This window comes from Nicotiana sylvestris, chromosome 8 (genome assembly GCF_000393655.2).
Source record: "Nicotiana sylvestris chromosome 8, ASM39365v2, whole genome shotgun sequence".
Taxonomy (NCBI): Eukaryota; Viridiplantae; Streptophyta; class Magnoliopsida; order Solanales; family Solanaceae; genus Nicotiana; species Nicotiana sylvestris.
The window spans coordinates 127,204,640-127,212,452 of NC_091064.1; positions in this window are offsets into that span (position 1 = coordinate 127,204,640).

A 7,813-nucleotide genomic window follows, 5' to 3' on the forward strand; every position below is an offset into this window, starting at 1 on the left:
CTAAGTTCTAACGCCTAATTCCTAAATAATCAGAATTATAAAAAAATATGTAACATAATCATTGTTAATTACTTTACAAAAGGCAGAAAGTTCAGAATCAAATTCAAGCATACAAATATTTTGGAATACTCATACAGATGAAGTAGTATTACATTATAAATAAGTTTTTCTCAGGCATAATGCATAAAGGATGCAACAACACTGAACTGGACAAGATAAGTTAGCCAATGCATCAGTTATACAATATAGGTGAGGGCATAGAGATGTCTTTTTCAGGCATGAACAATAAATATTACGGACACCTGATGAAAGGTGATGCGCATGAAATCTTAGTCATAAATATGAACTAAGTGAGTTTTCAATTTGTAAGGGAGCTACAGCAAGACATGGATTAACACTCCCATATGGTTCTGATTGAATATAGATTAAATTAAGCCGATAAACCGTCTGATAAGAACTAAACCGATACCAATCCGCCCGATATCTTATTGGGTGGCTTGGGGGTTAATACATTTAAAAGCCGATAACCGATAAGCCAAACTGTTAAGAGTAAATAATCGCTCAATCCGCCTGATAAGCAGCACTACTATTCACGAACTCCCACTCGTTTCCGCTAACGCGTGCATCACACACCTCTATTGCATTTTTTATTTTTAATATATCCGCTATCTGCTTAGTGATCCGATCAATTCAAGTGGTCCGATTAATTCAAGTCCAGATTGGATAAAGCTTATTAAATGAGAAAACACTTTCTATGGAGTAGATTTTTTTCTTAGTTCGAGACTCAACCTCAAGATTTTGATTAACAATTTTTTTATTTATCTCATCACAATCTTTACTGATCTTCTGTTGCTATCTTAATTCTTTATCATCAATATTTTAAAAGATATTTTTGGGCGATTTCCGAGGTGAGTCTCGAGGAGGCGTACTAAAAACGCATCGAGGTGTACCAAAAATAAATCGAGGCATACTGGCAGAGTGTAAGTATCGTAGAGCTTAAGCCTCAACTTTCCGAACATCGTCTAAGCGTAAGTCCGAACGTTCTAATCGTTTATTTGGGTGTAAGCTTAATTTTTCAAAATAGAGCCAAAATTGCTTGATATTTTTTTTATAATTCCTAAATATCCAAAAGTTAACACATAATATATTCTCAAACTAAAAGTCACAAAAGTCAAATATTTTCTCTAATTGTTTATCCTAATTCATAATCTTTTCTTTTTGTCATTTATTGATTAACAAATATACTTTAGACTTTTGTCTACAAAGTGCAAACTACAAGACAAAAAGTTTTATCCTTCAATTCTTATTCTGCTTCCAAGCTTGTATTTTTCTTCTTTGCTTCACGTTCTTTAAGTTTTTTTTTTTGCAGTCTTTAATTTATTCTTTTTAAGTTAGTTTTTGGTTTTATATTTTTTTTTGTATCACTCTACTTTAGATATTATTTTGAAAACTCTATTCTGATTATTTGTATTATAAATAATGAGTATTTGTGATTTGTTATCTAATTTAGGTTTTTAAATAATAATTTTATATTATTATTGTTATTATTATTTAAATTTTTAGAAACTAAATTATTATTTATAATTCAAAGTATGTTCCATCATAGTCATGCTATAGGTGTAACTTAACTTTAAAAAATGATAAATATTATTTTTACCCTTTTAACTTAAAAAATGATTCTTTTATATGGTTCGTAGATATATTAGCATATTTATGATAAATATTATGTATTTCCTACTATATTTATAATTTTCTTGATTTTTTTATAATTTTAATTTATATTTATTTTATTAATTTATATATATTTTATTAATTTATAAAATATTTAAAATTAAATATCACACAACTTATGCCTCACCTCAGGTCCATGCTTCATGGTCACCTTGGCAAGAGTGTCCCCCTAACAATGTAATCCTTCACATGGACCCCACTTACCCACCCCACCCACTCATCTCTCTACGTATTCTCCATCAAATTATCTGTAAATATAGTTTCTCTCTCTCTAGCTTTTACATTACATAGTAGATACACATATCTATCTTTTAGCTCCTTCTTCAAAAGGGTAGATTCCCCAAAAGATTAGGCTTTAAACACCCTTTTGGTTTTTACTTTTTAATTTTTCAAGCTTAGGAGCTTGAAAAGGTTGAAGCCAATTTTTAACCATCTTTTTACCCTCCCCACCCCACTTAACTAAAGATTCATCATCTCACCTTTGCTGGTCCCTTTCTCAGGTACACATAGGGGTGTTCATTAAAATCCAAAAATTCGAACCAAACCGAAAAACAAACCAGATCAAAAAAATCGATACTTTTTGGTTTGATAGTTTTGGTTTTTAAATTTAAAAACCGATCAAATTTGGTTTGGTTTTGGTTTTAATAAAAAAAAAATTGAACCAAACCGAATATAGGAGTAACTATTTTAAATTTATTATTACACCTATATATATATGTATACTTTTATACAAAAATTTTATAGTAAATGTTAATCGTTTGCACTTTTAGTACATGTCTTTACCTTTACATTCTAGTTTGATTGGTAATTTTCTTTTGTTAAGTGTAAGAATCTATTTCATGTTAAAAATAATATATTTTTAATTGAGTCCTTAAATTATTCATCACTATTTGATTCAATTATCATCAATATATCTTGGTAAATAATAGATTTCTCAAAGGGCAATTAATTTGATAGTGTTACGTTGAAAATGTGGTCGCCGAAATATGTGTTTGATAGTGTATGTCTTATATTTAAGAAAAAACCGACAAATAAACGAAAAAATCGAAAAACCGACATAAACCGAATCAAGAAAAAATCGACTTAATTGGTTTGGTTTGGTTCTAATATTTGAAAACCCGACTTATTTGGTTTGGTTTCTTTTTAGGGAAAAACCGATCCAAACCGAACCATGAACACCCCTAGGTACAGATATTCAACCCTTTTCTCTCTTTTTTCTTTTTTAGTGTTTTGTATCAAAGTTAAAAACTTTTTTCTGTTATAAAATAAAGACTATAAAGTAAAGACAAGTATAGAGAGAAACTAATATATTATTCGAATTCAAACTGATGTACATAATGAACTGAAATCTCTTCTATTTATAGAAGAAATGAAGTTGTTGTGTAAGCTGCTACTATACCAGATATGGATAATCTTCTACTGAGAGCAATGTTTATACATAATGTAGTACTGAAAGGATAAGCTTATTATACACGGTATGGATAATCTTCTACCGGGGGTAATATTTATCCATAACTGGGTACTGAAAGGATAAGCTTATTATACCCGATATGGATAATCTTCTATCGGTGATAGTATTTATCCATAACTGGGTACTGAAAGGATAAGCTTATTATACCCGATATGAATAATCTTATACCGGAGTAATGTTTATCCATAACTGGGTACTGAAAGGATAAGCTTATTATACTCGGTATGGATAATCTTCTACCGGGGGTAATGTTTATCCATAACCGGGTATCGAAGTGATAAGCTTCTTCAGGAAGCTTATTTCCAATAGAGTACTTAAATAGATAAACATATTTACGGTGGAGTCCCATATGGATAAGCTTCTTCAGGAAGCTTATTTACAATGGAATACTAAATGAACATCCATAATATAATATATTTATAACACTCCCCCTTGGATGTTCATTAAAAGATAATGTGCTTCATTAAAACCTTACTAGGAAAAACCACGTGGAAAAAAATCCTAGTGAAGGAAAAAGAGTACACATATTTAGTAATACGCATTGCTGGCTGCCTCATTAAAAGCCTTATAAGGAAAACCCTGTGGGAAAAACCTTAATAAGGGAAAAAGAGTACAGCGCGCATTTTACTCCCCCTGAAGAAAACCTTATTTCAAATATTTGAGTCTCCGCATTCCAATCTTGTATACCATATTCTCAAAAATTGATGTTGGTAAAGACAATCTGTTGGATTGTCACTTGAACTAATTTGATGCACATCAATGTCACAATTTTCCTGAAGATCATGTATGTAGAATAATTCTGGTGAAATGTTCTTCGTTCTATCTCCTTTTATAAATCCTCCCTTTAATAGTGCTATGCATGAAACATTGTCTCCGTATAATATTGTGGGTCTTTTATCACATTCCAACCCACATGTTTCTCGAATGAATCACTGATCTCAATCATATGCACTCCCTGCTTGCCGGTTTGAAATCGAGCTTTATGGGTATCGGATAAATAACCTGCATCTGCATTACCAATACTACAAACAATGTCTGAAAGGAAATACATCATGTTTGTCTAGTACAAGATGAACAAACAAGAAACATGGAAATGGACTTCGGCCTGCGAACGCCAGCTAGGCTACCTCAAGAATCCCTAGACTGAAGATAGCTCACAGAAGTCCTACTGCTACGGTCCGTAAGCTGCTCCCTGATCTGTGCACAAAATGCACAGAGTGTAGCATCAGCACAACTGACCCCATGTGCTGGTAAGTGTCTGGTCTAACCCCGACGAAGTAATGACGAGGCTAGACAGGACCTACCACAATTAACCTGTACAGATATATATAACGAGTGCAAGAAAACAATAACAAGATAATACAAAGTAAGGCTGGGAGGGGACATGCTATCGGGGAGTAACAGATAAAAATAAAATATCGGAAATAAACAGAAGAAACTCCGGTTTCCTTGATATATATATATATATATATATATATATATATATATATATATATATATATATATATATATATATATATATATATATATATATAGTGGACAGCGTGCCACACGATCCCATATTATCATATATAAGTGGACGACGTGCCAAACGATCCCATAATATAGTATATAAGTGGACGGCGTGCCACACGATCCCATAATATAGTATATAAGTGGACGGTGTGCCACACGATCCCATAATATAGTATATAAGTGGACGGCGTGCCACACGATCCCATAATATAGTATATAAGTGGACGGCGTGCCACACGATCCCTTTTAACAATATATAGGTGGACGGCGTGCCACACGATCCCTTTTAACAATATATAGGTGGACGGCGTGCCACACGATCCCATAATATAGTTCATACTATCTGACTTCATATAGTAGACCCCTTCAGGGGAGAATAACATCTCAATACCTTTAACCCGGCAAGGGTACAACTAACAGCCCAAAATATCCCGACAAGGGAGAGTATATATATCAGTCTACACATCCCGACAAGGGAGAATATATATATCAGTCTACACATCCCGGCAAGGGAGTATTCACAACACATTCTCCTTTTAAATCATTCTTCCTCAACCGTTCACATTATATGAAACTTATCAAATAAACAAGGAGCTTGTGTCACATTATTCGAATTAAAAGCAATCAAGACTCACGGTCATGCTAGACTCCGGTGCATAGATAACCGTCACCATGCCTATACACCGTACTCCACATTAGCAAGTAGCAAATATCATCCTAATCCTATTCCCTCAAGCCAAAGTTAGAACAAACACTTACCTCGAATGCTCCAAACTCAACTCACGCTTCTAGTATAGCTTTACCTCTTGATTCCACCACCAATCCGCTCGAATCTAGTCATAAGTTACTTAATCACATTAATAATTACTAAATGGATCAATCCCAATGCATGAAAATAATTTTTACAAGGTTTTTCCCAGAAAGGCCAAATATACCCCAGGACCCACGTGGTCGAAATTCGAGGTTCGGACCAAAACCCGGTTACCCATTCTCCCACGAATCCAAATATATGCTTTGTTTTGAAATCGGACCCCAAATTGAGGTCCAACTCCTCAATTTGTAGAAAACCTAGGTTCTACCCAAAACACCCAATTTCCCCCATGAAAATCTTTGTTTTGAAGTTGAAATCATGTTAAAAGATGTTAAGAAGTGAAGAAAATGAGTTAGAAATCACTTACCAATCGTTTTGAAGAAGAAAAGTTGTTTGGAAAATCGCCTCTTAGGTTTTGGGTTTTTGAAAAGTGGAAAAATGACTGAAAATCCCGAATTTATACATTTTGCTGGGGGCTGGCGCGGACCGCACAGAAATGCACCGCGGCCGCGCCGAGGGAGGGAGAAGTGGGCTCTCTCTGAACCCACCCAGCGGGGACCGCACTGATTTGGTGCGCAGCCGCGCTGGTCGACCCTCTGAACCCCACCACGCGGACCGCACAGAAAAGCACCGCGGCCGTGTGGCTGCCAGCGCGGACCGTGCGGAAATGGCCGCGACCGCGCTGGGCTTGCAACATCTGAACCTGTATATTTTTCTAAGTCTAAAACCTCCCGGGCCCTACTCAAAACTCACCCGAGCCCTCGGGGCTCCAAACCAAACATTCATATGATCTCGAAAACACCTTACGGACTTACTCGCGCGATCAAATCGCCAAAATAACATCATATACATAGGATCAAGCCTCAAAATACATGATTTTCTTTCAACTTTCATAAAAACTCAAATTCCCCATTTTAAGTCCGAAACACGTCATATGACATCCGTTTTTAGCCAAACTTTACAGATAGTGCTTCAAACATATTTAAGACTCGTACCGGGCGTCGGAACCAAAATACGAGCCCGATACCTCCATTTTCTGATCAATTTTCTTCTTCATTTTCCTTAATTAATTTCAGAAAATAATTTCACACAAAAATTCATTTCTCGGGATTGGGACCTCGGAATTTGATTTCGAGTACACGCCCAAGTCCCATATTTTTTTACGGACCCTCTGGGACCGTCGAATCACAGGTCCGGGTCCGTTTACCCAAAATTTTGATATTATGCATATTAATATCAAAATTCATCAAATATTTCACAAAATTCACATATTCTAACATAAAAACTTTCCGGCTACGCGCCCGAACTGTGCATGCAAATCGAGGCAACTAAAAGCGAGGTTTTCAAGGCCTCGAAAGTGCGGAACAAGGAAGAACTACGGTGATGACCCTTTGGGTCGTCACAGTTCTATCTCCTTTTATAAATCCTCCCTTTAATAGTGCTATGCATGAAACATTGTCTCCGTATAATATTGTGGGTCTTTTATCACATTCCAACCCACATGTTTCTCGAATGAATCACTGATCTCAATCATATGCACTCCCTGCTTGCCGGTTTGAAATCGAGCTTTATGGGTATCGGATAAATAACCTGCATCTGCATTACCAATACGATCTGCACCACTTTTGTTAGCATTAGCAAGATAAATAAGTGCACCATCTACACCGAGATAGAGTATTTCAGGACCAAGGAGCTCCTCATCCTCTTCTAGAGGTTGGAACGGATCCTTATTCACTTCAAGTGATTGAATATTCATTGGTGTACTTAATGGGTACACTTTGTCCATGTAAAAGTATTTTTAAGACCCTCTTGGAGCTCTTCCGGAGTTCCAATAAGATTTATGTCACCAACATAAACAGCAAGTGTAACAAATTTTGATGACATTTTCTTTATAAAAATACATGGACAAATAACATAATTTATGTAACTTTCTTTCAGCAAATATTTACTGAGGCGATTATACCACACGCGCACAGATTGCTTTAAACCGTACAAAGATCTTTATAATTTGATCGAGTACATTTCTCAAGACTTTGAATTATATGCTTCGGGCATTTTCAATCCTTCAAGGATCTTCATATAGATTTAGCCAAATAAGTCATATAGGTTAAGACTTGTATCTAAATGGTATGACATCTTCAAGTGTCTGAACTGCTAGTCCGATCCTCACAATCTTTTACAATATTGTGCACTATATTGTATTAAATATATCGTCGACGATCATTTTGTGTCAGTTCCGAAGCGACATAACTTGTGGAGATCTCATCACTTTCTTTATTTTCAGG